At 43.2% G+C, this 15,258-nt stretch overlaps 1 protein-coding gene across 4 annotated transcripts in view; it reads right to left on the bottom strand.

Annotated features, from left to right (window-relative positions):
• Positions 1–15,258, bottom strand: part of spop (speckle type BTB/POZ protein) — a 107,841-nt gene that overhangs the window by 76,383 nt on the left and 16,200 nt on the right. For 3 of the 4 annotated variants that reach the window (XM_061712539.1, XM_061712540.1, XM_061712538.1), the window contains exon 2: positions 4,305–4,432. The gene's annotated coding sequence lies outside the window, so the exon portion shown is untranslated. Of the gene's footprint in view, positions 1–4,304; positions 4,436–15,258 lie in introns of all 4 variants that reach the window. The other variant, XM_061712541.1, reaches the window with a different exon arrangement.

Raw genomic sequence — 15,258 nt, 5'->3', positions numbered from 1 at the left:
AGTTTCTTCTTTTCAGACGGAGAGCTGAAAGTACTTAGACGGAAAGAGATGAAGGTGCGAACATCTGCACCTCACTGATTGAGCAAAGCACTGAACTCCTTTACAAAAGGATGACAAAGTAGCTATTTGGAACATTTTCAAAAGGTTAAGACAGAAAATTAACTCCTTTTTTTGTTTTTTCATTTAGTGCACATTGCTATGTGACCAAAGAAAAAGAACATAATTTATTCCCAAGCAGAAATAATGACAGCATATTTTTCATGGCATATACAAAAACTTCATCAGCGTGTTTTTGGGTCTAAATCGGAAAACAAGTTGTTTCTTTGTTCTATTCATGCTATATTTACCTCATGACAAGCACAGAAAATTTTCATTCCAGCTGTAATTTATCAACAAAACCCATGTGGGAGGCAAATTATTCAGAGCAAATCTAATTGTGGTCCATGTCAGTTCAGCTGAGCTTTGTGGCCCGGCAGTCTTGGATCTTTGTTTGTTTTGGGCTTTAACACTTCTCGAGTACCGCTCATGAGTTCACGCACTGATTTCACCGCCTCTCCTGTGTCAGTTTGCACTCGTTGACTCTGATGTGTTCGACTTTTCAGGCTGGGGTAACTATCAGATGACAGTATTCATCTGCTCAAAGCTGCCTCTAACAAACCTTAGAGAAATTAATGTCTATTATGGGACCCCTATTTGTTTTTTTTTTTTAAAGAGCAACATTTCAAACACACATCTTCAAAACTGACGTAAGTATGCTTGGTTTAGGATGCAACCACAGCAGATATGTTCTATGGGTATGGGTAAGTGCATGTTAAGAGTGTATCTGGGTTGTCTCCCGGGATTTAGATTTGTGCAGGTGAAAGACGAGGATGTGTTGGGGTGTGGCTCCGTGTGGCAGGTAGCAGTCCCAGCTAGCAGGTCAGGTGACAATGTGGTCTGCTCAGCCGTGCAGATCCACTTCTTTTTACTGATCTGAAGTGGCTTCAATTAACTGAAGCAGCCAAGTGTGAGGGAGGGGACCGAGGAGCACGGTCTCCAGACAAGCCTCTTGACAGATTTTGGAGGGTATGGGATGAGCGGGGCCTTCTGACAGTTCCTCTAATGCCCCACCAGTTCCAACCTTTCTCCATCTCCTCTTAGTTAATTACTGAGTATCCATATGGAAACTCTTGTCACTGTGATCACAGCAAATTGGCCGTAAGTGGAGGGTCATCAAGGACTGTCATTCAATGCTATACCATACACAGATTTACACACATGCATGTGCTTAAACCAAGAAAAAACATGTGCACAATAGTTGTATTTATCTTCATCAGAAAAACAATTTTGAGTTTTGCGACAGAAAAGAAATTAAGTTGGAAAGAGTAAATGCAATATCACAGGGCCGGTTCACGTGCGTCTGCAGAACCCTGTCTCAATTTCTCCAATCATTTCTCAACAAATCATTTAATATTCATAGATAAACACAGCAACATTCATGTTAGTAAACAGTGTCAGATGAAATGTAAGTCTCACTTGAACTATACAGATGCAACTCATACTCCAAACATCTTGGAGAACGGACTGGTGGCCTGGGGCCTCATGTACAAAACGTGTGGCGCACAAAAAACGTGCGTATGCAACTTTCTACGCTCACGGTCAGATGTTCGAAAAGTGATTTGAACGTGGAAAGTTGCAGTCTTTCACTCACAAATCATGTCTTGCTTACGCACTTTTCTGAGGTTTTGTCCGTTGGCGACACTCACTGGTGATGCAGTGAAGTGTAGAATATGAGGAAACGTGACGTCAACAATAAGTTTGCGACCACACGTGAAACACACAGCAGTCCCCACATCACCAGATAAGTTACACACAAGTGGAACTGCAACAATCTCACAATCAACTACATGATCTGAACAAACAACTAAAGGCAGGAGCTCCACGATGGAACCCGCAAATCCCGATGGAGCTTTGGCTCCGTTAGAGGACCCTGCTGATGCATCAGATCACACCGATCTGCTGGTCCAGGACTAAGACTGGATCATCAGCTGGTTTAGGTACCAAGAGGATCCTTCTGGATCTCTGCCCTGAACTGGACCAGCTGCTCCGGTTCAGACCAACATGATGCTTTCAGCTGGAGCTGCTGACAAGTCGGATATCTCTGTCGTCATGACGACCGTATGGGACGCTTACTCGAGATAAAAGCCTGATCCTAAAACATCCCATAACTGTCTCTGGACAGAAAAACATTAAAATACATTTTGCAGCGAAGAACCGGTTTTGTAAAGTTGTCTTTTAAAATAAAACTAAGATGTCACGGAAAGGTTGGTTGGTACAAAACTGTTGTGACTCAGCAATTAATGAATAAAGTTCTTATTGAGTGTTTAGGCGACTTTCAGAGTCTGATATCGAGTCGGCTGCAGGTGCTGCAGGACTCTAGAAAGTGTTTCTCCGGTGATGGACTGGGACTAAGACCGGTTTCTCCTCCTGCGGATGCAACACTCCGAGTTACAGCAACTTTGCTCATTATTTCTCATGTTTGCACCTCGATAATCCCGTTGGCACAACTTGTCTTTATTTCTGCAGCAGAGGAATCAGATCGTGATGCTTCATGTTTTAAATGTAAATTTATATTGTTCACATTGTTATACTTATGAGAGGTGATCGCGGACATCCACAATGTTTAATACACATGTACATTGGGCTTAATCCATCAGTATACTGTATAATACGCTTGTCAGTAAAGTGGAACGAGGAGCCGTTTTTCGTCCACAAACTTAAGTTCTGGTGAGTGTAATGATGCACTAACGCTGCCCATAAACATTCACAAACCCCTACGATCATAATAAGACCACAACTCTTCACGGAACGCAACACAAAGCAAATAACAATCCCCATAATGCAGTGCAGCTTAAATCGGAAGAAATGCCCCCAAATAAATAATTTTTTCCAGGCCTCAACTTTTGACAGGACTGTCTCCAGCTCACAGCCGATGTCTTTTTTAAATTTGTTTTACTTGTTTTTGCAAGTTCCCTGTTAAGATGAGCGGTTTTTAATGGATAATTACCCTCATTATCATATTCAAATATATCTACTTGAGGGAGGAAACAGGGCGGAGAGTTGTGCTCCCGCATGTGCGCTCAAATCCACGCTGTTTGTGATGTTCAAAGAAACGTGGGTGGATTTGGGCGTACGCACAGTTTTGAACATCTGAATTTTTTTTGCGTACGTAAGAATTCCACGCACGGATTCACGTTGAAATCCACGCACTCTTAGTTCATGAGGCCCCAGGTCTTTCTTCTCTCTACACCAACAACCATCTACTATAGATGTAAAAAAAAAAAAAATCCAATATGCAAAGTGCAAGGTTAATTCATCTCATCAGCACACACAAAACACCTGCTTTGCCATCAAGCTTTTGTTCCTGCTCTCTTCCTGCTCTTGCTAGTTTCATATAACCTAATTAACATGGAAAAGTTCTTGAGGGGAAGCAAGAACCACATGGGCCCATAGACTTCCTCTTCTCTTTTTTTGTCTCCTATATTAGCACATCCTCTGTGCCTCTGCCCTCATTTCCCCTTGTAACTGCATGACGTTGCTCCTTTTTTAACTTTTAGCCTTCTTCAAACATGGGGCACTTTACAGTTTGAAATTATGAGTCCTTTGTCTTTAGATGTACATAATATTTGTCTCTATATGCCTAGTTTGATCAAGTAGAAAAGACCACGCTATATCTCTTTCTGGACCCGGCATCAAAAAAACATCCTGAGTAGTGTGTGTGAAAGTGAACAGTTGTACAAGCACCCATTCACACCTGGCATTAACATGCATCTCCGCACGTGTCTTCAGTGACAACTTGTGACTGGATCTCACTCCCTGGATAAGACCCAGACCACCTCTGAATGTGGTTCGAGTGATCGGATCTCAGTGTGTTTGCAGAAGCATCCTGAGGGCATTTATACCTCTGGTTCAGGTTGCCCATGTTAACATCCGATCCCTTGGGACGGATGTTAACATCAGCCCTAAACAGGGCTTGTGCAGATCACATATTGGGAAAAATTCGCTCAGGGCCGTTGAGTTGAGATACAGTTTAAAACATCTTCCAAAACTCCCACTACCAGCAAATAACATGCTGATTCGAAGGGGATAAATTAATGTGATAATGTATTTACAGACACAAATATACTCACATACATTCCAACACCAACTACTCCAGCCCCTACCGACTCACAAAGTACATTTGAATTTCCAAATACCGGTATAGATCAGCTTCCCCCTATCGCCCTGTTTTCGTCCCCCTGTTGCTCGTCCTATTTGGTACTCACCTAGATCAAAGCCCCTCACACATCTGCTCCATTTGCTGCTGCCATATCAGCCACCTGGACTCTGTCCGTCAGGTCTCTGTGTCTGTAGGTGTGTCAGTTCTGCGCGTCTGTCCAAAGCCTTCGGCAAGCTGCTAACACAAACAGCAAAAAGAATAAACAAGAATGTAGTTTTGAAAGCCCGCGTGGGTGTGAGCTGGTGTCTTATCGTATCCTTGCAAGAGACTTCTTGTCAAGTTGACTGTGTTGCCTGTGTGTGCATCTGTTACGTAGGAGACTTGAATGCAGAACATTTTTTAGAGGGTATTTATCTGTTGACATGACAAAACAATGAAAATACACGCGTTTTATTAAGTCTTTGCAACGGTTTACCTAACAAGATGGGACAGGGGCCTACGTGTAATTACGCAAACCTTTAAAAAAAAAACTGATCAAAACCACAAACTGGAAAATTGCAGGTGTAAACAGGGCCATAAACAATGTTGTTTTAATCCCATAAATGAATTGGGATTGATTATACAGTATTAGGCAATAACTAGGCTTAATGATGCCGTAATATTTCTTGCTATGTATTCATACTGACCCATAAGGATGGATGAAAATATGAGTCTGGTAGCTGATATTCAGCTGTGCATTCTGCATGTTAATGGGATGTATAAAGGGCCCACAGAGACCTAAATAACTGAAGAACCATCTGACAGAAAAGACCCACAGTGGCATGCAACTCCAGCGTGGACGTGTGTTCTGGCCGTCTCATTAAAATCCTCCAATTCTAATTCTCTTTCAAACACCACCCCTACCTAAATAAACATGACCAAGGACGCTCTCTCATACTTCACATGGGTGTCAACCTCAGCCGAGCAGGATTTCACAGAGCAGGCTGCTTCTGTTGTGGACAGAAAATATTGCAGAAATGAATATCTGGATTGTAACAAAATGTCTCACGTTAAGCAGCCACAGTGATGCTATTTGGGCACGCAATACAGCCAATCCATAAAACTGGCTGGCATTTAAAATGTAAAAAGCTTGGTGATTTAAGTCATTCTTTCCACACCCAGATCATTAACTACAAAGCTGCATTTTAAAGCAGGCAAGAATGACTTCCAATGATGGTGAAAGTTATGGAATTGGGAGTTACAAGCTGCCTCAGAAGCAAAATAAATTGTGACTCACTAAAACACTACGCACTAACTCATATTTAGCTCAGAAATACTGCACAGATAATAGGGTACTTTTTATAAGCTCATTGTATTCATGGCCAGTATTCACACTGCTTGAGGGCTTTTTACCTCAGAGAGGAAAAGGATGATCTGCATGAATGAATGAAATATCTTAAGATCTGTATGTTTACACATACATAGCAGGGAAATGTCAATCAGATGCAAGATACAAAGGTTGAGTCCTGAAAGAAATGTCAGAAAGCTAGCCCTGGCTCTGTGATGTGTGCATGAAACCGGCAAGGTTTGATCAATAGCTCACGTGAATGTTTGACTCAAGAAAGCACATGCGCAGTCTAAACAGGACAACAAAATAGATGCAAGCTGAATCAATAAGCCCCCCCTGGTCCCCCAAAAAATGTTAAATGCCAATGTGCTTCAATCAAACATTTTCAAAAGTGGGTACCAACCATCCAGGTTAATAACCCCTCAATGAGACCAACGATGATCGCAGTTAAAGAGGCAGGGTATATTGCTTACTACAAAACACAGATACGCCTATTTTTAGGCAATTTCACACTTCATAACTGGTCTACTGTTTTAGTTTACTCCTAGCGTTAATTTGAGTTGCAGTACTGTTTAATTAGAAAATACACCAAAAACAAAAAGACTAAATGAATTTCTGAACTACTGGTTGGAGAACGAGGTGGTGTATGCAACAACACCTGATCCAGGTCCCATCCTCAGGACTCTGTGAAAACCAATTTATTGATAAACTAGCATACGTTACACATTCTGGAGATAGACATAAACTCTCATGAATGCTAATGTTGTTTTGCACCTTTGAACACGAGAAAAAAGTTTACCATATCAACACAAGAAATTACAACTTTAGAGTTTGCTTTCTCACCAGCCTCCAAACAGCTACGCCATTGTAAATGTAAAAGGATTTGTTCCTGCTCCACTTGTTCTTTTTGCACAGCGATACTAATACTCTAACTTTACTTCTTCTTATCCTCCCTGTTGCTTCATCCTTGGTACTAAAAAGCAGCAATTGTCTACTTTGTAGACAATTTGTAGCTTGTAACGCCCCAATCAACCCATTGGTGGCATGACAGCCCAACCTGTCGTCCCAACAAGTCCCGACTGGCTATCCCTAACATCGTCGGTGAATCATGAAACGGTATGAAAAAATGTGAAAGTTGTATATGGATGCAAGAGAGGGCGAAACAGCAGAAACGTAAGATCCAAGAACACAGTTCAGTGTTCTGTAATGTACAACACTCTGATGAAACAGTGCGAGAAAGAAAAGGGGACGCAGGAGTGGAAGACTCTAGTCAAGACAATAGTCAAGGAAAAAAGGAGTTAAAAAGCATCAACTAAAGTAATGGAAGATAAATTATGCAGACAACAGATAGGGGTAGAAAAAGATGGAGTAAACAAACATGTCAAATTAAATGTGTCTCTCAAAATAGGGTAGAATTTAGGCAGAAGAAGAGAGGTTTGTTCATCTGTTTTATCACTCATAAAACCTGAACAGACTTAAAAAGACCAATGCGGAGAAAAGAACAAAACGCCAGGGGGTTACATCAAGCGCTTGACTAAATTCAAAAAGAGCCACTGAGGGAGAATAACTGACACAATTAAGAGCATAACTGTCATCACAGCCAATCAACTTAATGCCACCCACATGTGGGCACTGAGCAATAGACCCACCACAAAGAGGGATGAAGGGCTGCTAATTCCTCTGCAATCCAACACCCACTATTAATACCGAGCGCTACTGAGGACTTAAAGGCTACAGCATTCTAATGCAACTTAAAACTTAAGAAGAAACATGGACAAAATCGCACCATTACAACATACTTCAGTCTGATTTACATCCTGAGAGAAAATCTGACATTTATACATAACTGTGCTGACATCCAAACTACGCTCAACCAGTTCCACATCCCACAAGTGTGTCAGAGAAAAGAGATGTGTGGATCTGAGACCAATGACACATTGATGCATGCTATCACTCAATAAAATACAAATTAATGTAATGACCCACAAACTCATCCACGATGACGTTCCTTCATTTTCTTCATCGCTCGTCCTACCCCATCCCTCATTTCCCCACTCCCGCCTGCCCTCCAACACTTCTCTCACTCAGTTTTCTAAATGCACCGTCTTTTTTGTCTCTCCATCCAAAACAAAAGTCACTCCACAAAGAGGCTCATCAATCTTCTTCAAGGAGGCGAGTGCGCAACAGTGCCAACTCTACAACAAATTACTACCTGTTCTACCTGTAATCAACACTGGATAACATACAGAGGACGGGCAGGTGGAGGCAGAGACAACTGAGAGTCAAAGGGAAAAACTTGGATATCAGGCTGACTCCCAAAAAAAAAAAAAATCTTTCATCCCTGTCAATAAAAACAAAAAAAAACAGCAGTGGTACTGAAACACTTTAATCCAAACTGGCAACTCCAAACCTTAACTTTGATGTACTTCTACAGAGGTCCTAACTATTTAAAAGAAACTGAGGCTTTGAAACCTGTTGGCCATATTATCCACTTTCCAATCATTTAATCGAAATCTCAGTCATTAATCACTTTGTTTAAAGGCTCCAAAAGCTTCAAGGTGACATCTTCAAATTATTTCAGATGAGTCCGTGTCTAACATTCTTCTCAATAAACAACTTAGATGTTTCCCTGATTGTTGAAAAAAGTCACTCTGATTAATTACATATTCGAGAGCAATAGTTCAGAATCAGGGAATCCAAAAAGCCCCAAGGCTGCCGTTTCTCAAATGGCTGTCAAATCAAAGGATAAAGTCAAATCAAAGCCAAGAAGGTTTTTTTCTCCTCTGAATAGGTTCTGTGACATAACAGCACCCTACAAATCTGAATTGCTAATTAAATGACACATTTCCATACCCAGGTAGCCCGCAACACAGCAAAAGGATTGTGTTTCGTGAGTTTATTTTAGTGAGCTAAATATATGCTCCAATTACACAAAAGTAAACTTATTTATAACATGTCACATTAAAAAAAGGTAAAAAGCATACACTAAAGTATCATTCATGTTCATTTACTTTCAAAAATGTCAGAATTTGATGCAAGCAGTTATGAGAAAGTATCTTTACCATAGGGAGTGTTATATAATGTTTAACGTAGGTGCAGCTTGATGACGTGGACATATGAGATAAAGAACTGATGGAGCCAAAGGTGAGAACGCCAGAGCTGTGACCTTGCAACCAAGAATAGTTTTTTTTAACAAGCAGCACAACTCCCCTGTTGTGCAGTGGCAATAATCCAGACTCACATTGAACATCCAAGGCCAAATATGTGCGTCTAAGGGAAGTCCGTGAAAGAAAGAGAGGGGTTTGAAAAGGGAAGTGCGGCTTTTGAATTTTTTAAAAAACAACTATTTTTGTAATGTTATAGCAGAAAAAAGGCTGTGATCTCTTACTACTTCGACAGCAAGATTTGCAAAAGCATTGCACAACCTTTCTTGAAGGAAATAGCTAAGAGCACTGCAGCGGCTGTAACAGCTCCATCCACAACCGAGCACGATAGAGCTAATCTCTATGCAGTGCTCACAGCAAGGAGGACATACATGGGGGAGTTTTGTCAGGCATAATAAACTCACCTCCTTTGTCACAGTATTGTTAAGGAGGAAGGTTAAACTTAGAGCCGTCTGTGAAGCTGTCCCTCCACAGCAGCACCGCTTTGACAAGGGATCAACATGCTGTGGCTTCTGTTGAGCCTCGGGGCTGCAAGGCAACTAGTAGAAGATGGTGGGGGGGGGGCGCTAAAGACTTTGACACTAACATAATCACTGATAATTGATTCGGCTGGTGAGGAAGGTTCAAAATTAAAGGATAAAAACGGCAGCGGTGGGGGCAGGCGAAGCAATGAGGCTTAATGTGAACTGATGGCACCGACGCCACCTGTCACACATCATCTCATCACACAAGAACACAAGATTTTGAGGACATACACATATCATCTAATCACTATCAGGCCCAGCACTGCTCAGCAACCTCAAAGGGGCTTTGATCAACAGTGAGCCAAAAGAGCGAGGGGGCCCTGAAAGCCAAGGCCAGCGGAGCGAGAGGATGGAAGAGGACAGACACATAGATAGAGAAGACAGGCGTCCTTCGTCATGGCAGGACAACGGGCCGGAGATACCACACCACAGGACTGAAAGAACTTAATTGCATGTGAGCTTACAAGAGGCTTTTCATTTATTATCTGTATATTTGCTCCATACTTGCAATAACCAAAAGGGAACTGCAGTCGGTGGATATTAGAGTTACAATCCAGCATGTTCTTCTCATTAACTTGAGACAGAATTACCGTTATCATACCAAATCAACTGCCAACTGCCTATTACTGTTAACTTGAACAAATTAAATTGTGAGGTTTTACTTAAGCAATAATTGTAATAAATGCATTTTTAACCTGTTACACCTGTGCTTTGAACAGACCCCCGTCTTCTCACCACAGCCACACATGAAGCTCCTTACTAGTCACCCTAACAGCTTTGTTATTAACGTGTAATGGAGACACATGAGGTAAGTCTAGTAGCAGCAAATGGGGTGTGCCTATTTGCTGAGTGAACTAATGAAGACGGAGGGATCCCTATAGCCTTACAGTCAGAGCACTGATTTATTGGTCAGCCTCCACCTTTTCCCCAACAGCAGGAAGGATGTGCACAATGAGGATCAGTATGAACGTGTGCTAGACTGGAACTGACAACATTAAGTGGCAGTGCAACAGTTTTGATGAATACCGGGAGGCCAAGAGTACGGAGGAGGAGGAGCAAGAAGGCCGTTATTATGTTTCTGAATCGTGCCTCAAAGGAACCAGACTGACTATCTGTCCTCCATAACGGCACGACCACACTCACCTTCCCAGATCAAAGACTACTGAAGACTGAAAACATGAGCCACTTTGCTCTCTAAATACACAGTAGGAGACATAAATGGGCATCATATCACGTCGTGGATGTCGAGAGATCAAAGATCTACAGATATTAAACAGAAGCACTTCAGAATGCATGGGTCCGATAGCTTCAACAGAAGTAGGGAGATACAGAGTTAGGCTGAAAGGTTAAAAGGTAGAGATGTCAAATAAGAGAAGGAAAAGGGACCAGAGAAAGCTGCGAGGATAGAAAAAGGAAGCCTGGGATAGTGAAGAAGTGACAAAATGTAAATGAAAACCTGCTGAACAAAAAGAGAAAATGTAAGAAATAGGGGTGGGCGGTACACCGGTGTCATAGTCATCACCGGTGTGAAACTGCGCCACGACATGGATTTTGCAATACCGTCAATACCGTAATAAATCAATTATAAAATAATAAGCCTAAATAAGGCATTAAAAACGTCGGTGATATGCAAGGTTTGCTGCCGTGTTGTGACAGCAAGAGGTGGAAACACAAGCAACCTGTTTCATCACTTAAAAAACACGCACGCCCGTGAATATGAAGAGGCAACCCGGGCCAAAACGAGCGCAAGTGGGACCAGCAGCTGGTCCCGCTGGGACCGCTGCTCCACTGGTGCTGCTGCAGAACCAGCGGAGCAGCGGTCCCAGCGGGACCAGCAGCTGGTCCCGCTGGGACCGCTGCTCCGCGCACCAGCGGAGCACGTCCCAAGAGTACACAGCTTTCACTGCAGGCATCCTTACTGCTGCTACACCTTACGACAAGAGTAGTAAGAAATGACAGGGCTTAAAGTATTCCGGCACCGTGCCGGATCCCCGGCGTATGGAGTTTTTTTCTCGGCGTGCGAGTTTGACTGCTTAAAAAAAAAAAAAAAAAAGTTTGAGAGAAAAAAAAAAGTCTTAGTCAACCGTATTCGTCTACCAATGGAATGAGAGGAAAGCAGCTCTGGCGCTCAACCAAACTAACACTAGCCAATCAGAAGTGGAGCTGGGCGGGTCTTTGACGGCAGCGGAGCGCAGAGCGCTGTTTCAACCTGCTGGAATACCAGTCACCCACTTCAAGATGGAGAAATTAATGAATGTCGGTTTAAAAGAATCTTTTTGGCTTCCGGTTGGTGAGCAGATGGAGTAGACGTGTTTCGTGAGTGCTCCCGTAAATGCCAAACTTTTTAAACCACCAAGCCCTCAAACTTTCAAACTTTTTCCTTTAAAAGGGATTCCCTGTTGCTGTTTTTCTTTTTTTTTGTCTCGAACGAGCCCACTTACCTCAGAGATGGCTTCGAAGAGCGGCAAGTCGGGAAAAAAGGACGAGGCTGGCGCTGTCTTAACCCTGGCGGCCATTACCACGTTGCTGGAAGAACACCGCGCTGCCCTGGCCGCCGAGTTCAAAAATACTTTCAGTCAGCTCGACTCCAAACTCGACCAAACGCGGCTCGCGGTCGAGGACCATGGCCAACGGGTTTCGTCCCTTGAACTCGCCACAGAAGACCTCAGCCAGCGAGTTACGGACCTTGAAGGCATCTGCTCGACTCTACGGGATGATAATGCTCGGCTGAAGGCTAAGGTGGTGGATTTGGAAAGCCGGAGCAGAAGGCAGAACATCCGTATCCTGGGCTTACCGGAGTCGACCGAGGGCGGGTCTCCAACGGCTTTCTTCTCCAAGCTGCTGTGTGAGGTGTTCGGGAACGATACGCTGCCGTCACCGCCAGAGATAGACAGAGCGCACCGCTCGCTCGCCGCCAAGCCGGCCCCGGGACAGAGACCGCGTCCGGTCATCCTCCGCCTTCACCGGTACCAGACGAAAGATATCCTCATCAGGGAGGCGCGCCGGAGAGGAAAGGTGGAATATCGCGGCCACCCCATCCGGATAGTGGAGGATTACAGCCCCGAAGTTGCCAGCCAACGAGCGGAATACAGCGGAGTCATGTCGGAGCTCTACCAGCTGGGTCTGAGGCCGGCTCTGCTCTTCCCCGCCCGGCTCCGGCTCACGCTGTCCGGGGGGGCCAGGAAGTGGATCGGCTCCGTGGATGAGGCGCGCAAATTCATCACGAGTCGCAGCAAAACTTCAAACCTACCGTAACGGGACCGTTGGAGGCTGTCACGGCTCCGCCTGCAGCCCGGTGCGGCTCACTGACGCTCACGGACTGACTTTTTTTTTTCTCTCTCTTTTTTTTTTTTTTTTTTTTTTTTTTTTACGTGAGCCACATTATTCCTGAGGGGAGGGTGAGTAACCCCGCGACAACCAGTATTTTCTCTGTTGTTAGTTTGACTGCCCTTTTGCAAATATTATTAATTTGCAGTTCTTTTTGGCTATTTGAGGGAAGGGGGAAAATAAGTGGTGAAGAGGGAGAGAAAAAGAAAAAAAAAAAAAAAGAAAAAAAGCTTTTCCGATTTACCTATAAGTTTTGTAATAATTGTAAGCTGTTAACCTTACTTTTACGCTGCTTAAGTCGGACGTTTTATATTTTATATTTTTGTACAAATATTTCTGGGCTCATATCGGGACTTCCAGGTCAAGATTTGAGAGGGTATTTCTTTTTTTTATTTATATCTACACGTTTTAAGGTGCTAATATGTATACACCCATGATACGGGAGCAAAAGCTATTAGTGTGTAGGATTGGAAGATGCGTTATTGCACTTTGTTTGTTTTAAAGAGCTTGCTGCTTTTTTTTTATTTTTCTATAGCAGCTGTCTTAGTTGGGGGGGGTGGGTCGGGGGGATATGTCACTGCCAGAAACTTTGCATTAACTCTTTTCAACTCATTACTTAATGTGGGTCACATTCAACCTCCTTTCCGTTTTCTTTTTTTCTGCCTAGGTCATTGTGCACACCTAATTTTTCTTCTTAGATATTATGAGTAGATACTTGAAGTTGGTGAGCTGGAATGTTAAGGGTCTGAATCACCCTGTTAAAAGGAAGAGGATCTTCTCACATCTAAAACACCTTAAAACAGAAATAGCCTTTCTACAAGAAACTCATATTCGCAGTTCTGATAATAGCCGCCTGTTCCCGAGGTGGTCAGGGCAGAGATTTCACTCCTCCTTTCAAGCTAAGGCCCGAGGAGTTTCAGTTCTGATCAGTCAGGATGTTTCATTTGAGCAGCACAATGTGATTTCTGACAAGTTTGGTCGCTACGTGATCGTTTCTGGGAAATTATTCAATACATTGGTCGTACTTGTGAACGTTTATGCCCCTAATTCAGATGATGCAGTCTTTTTTGAACGACTGTTTTCACTGCTCCCTGACCTTAATACATATTCTCTCATACTGGGTGGTGATTTTAATTGCTGGCTCGACCCAGTCCTAGACCGATCCTCTACCAACCCCGGCACAGCAAGTAAGTCAGCCCGTCTTATTCAGGCGTTCCTTTCTGACTACGGTGTTTGTGATGTGTGGCGTTCTTTACATCCATGTGACAGAGAATACTCCTTTTTCTCACAAGTGCACCACACATACTCGAGGATTGATTATTTTTTTATTGATAATCAACTGATTCCCCTGGTTCATTCCTGTGCTTATCAGAGCATTGTCATTTCCGACCACGCTCCTGTGGTTCTAACCATGTCCCTTCCTGACCTACCTCAGAGAGACAGACAGTGGCGATTCAATTCAACTCTGCTGTCGGACACAAATTTTGTTAAATCTATGGAAACGGAAATAGCCTTTTTCCTATCCACGAATATGACTCCAGGAATGTCTAGTCTAACTGTCTGGGACTCCCTCAAGGCTTATCTCCGGGGACAGATTATATCCTACACTGCTAGGGTGAGGCAAAAATCTTATAGGGAGCGATCAGACCTTGCCCGCCAAATCAAAGAGGTCGATGAAGAATATTCTCGGACTAAATCCCCAGATCTTTACAAAAAGCGGCTAGAACTTAAAACTAAATTTGACCTGCTTACCACTCACCCAATTGAACAGTCACTTCTGAAAAGTAAAACCAGGTTTTATGTTTATGGAGACAAATCTGACAAATTATTAGCCAACCAACTTAAAGGCTCTAAGGCTAAACAAAATATTTCTAAGATTCGATTACCAAATGGCCATGTAACTACAGACCACTTACTCATAAATGAAGCATTCAGGGACTTTTATACCCAGCTATACACCTCGGAATCTCAGACTGATCGAGATGAGATTGCGGACTTTTTAAATAGTCTTAGTATTCCCAGTCTTTCACCAGATCTAAGGAAGACATTAGAAGAACCGATATCCCTGATGGAAATTACTCGAGCCATTTCTTCACTGCAGTCGGGTAAATGTCCTGGCCCTGATGGCTTCCCGGCGGAATTTCTAAAGAAATTTTCTACTCTGCTTTCCCCACTGCTATCTACAGTTCTTTCAGAATCCTTCAGCCACGGTTCCCTCCCTCCTTCTTTTTCGGAGGCCTGCATCACCCTCATAGCTAAAAGAGGGAAGGATCCTACTGAATGCGCCTCCTACAGGCCCATCTCCCTATTAAACACAGATGCTAAAATCCTAGCTAAAGTCCTAGCCCATAGGCTGGAGAATGCCCTCCCCACAATTATATCTGAAGACCAAACTGGCTTCATTAAAGGTAGGCAGTCTTACTTCAACACAAGGCGACTGTTCAATATTATCTACTCTGCCTCTGAGGCTATCCCTGAATGCGTTGTCTCTCTGGATGCGGAGAAGGCATTTGATCGCGTCCAATGGGATTATCTCTTTGCTGTGCTGGACAGGTTTGGTTTTGGTCCGAACTTTGCTCTGTGGATTAAACTTCTCTATTTACACCCAACAGCCTCAATTCGTACTAACTCTCAACGGTCAAAACCATTTAATCTGCATCGTGGAACCCGTCAGGGGTGCCCCCTTAGTCCCATGCTTTTTGACATGGCTATCGAACC

This window comes from Cololabis saira, chromosome 21, assembly GCF_033807715.1.
Source record: "Cololabis saira isolate AMF1-May2022 chromosome 21, fColSai1.1, whole genome shotgun sequence".
In the NCBI taxonomy this organism is placed as follows: domain Eukaryota; kingdom Metazoa; phylum Chordata; class Actinopteri; order Beloniformes; family Belonidae; genus Cololabis; species Cololabis saira.
This window is presented reverse-complemented; position numbering and strand designations above follow the sequence as displayed.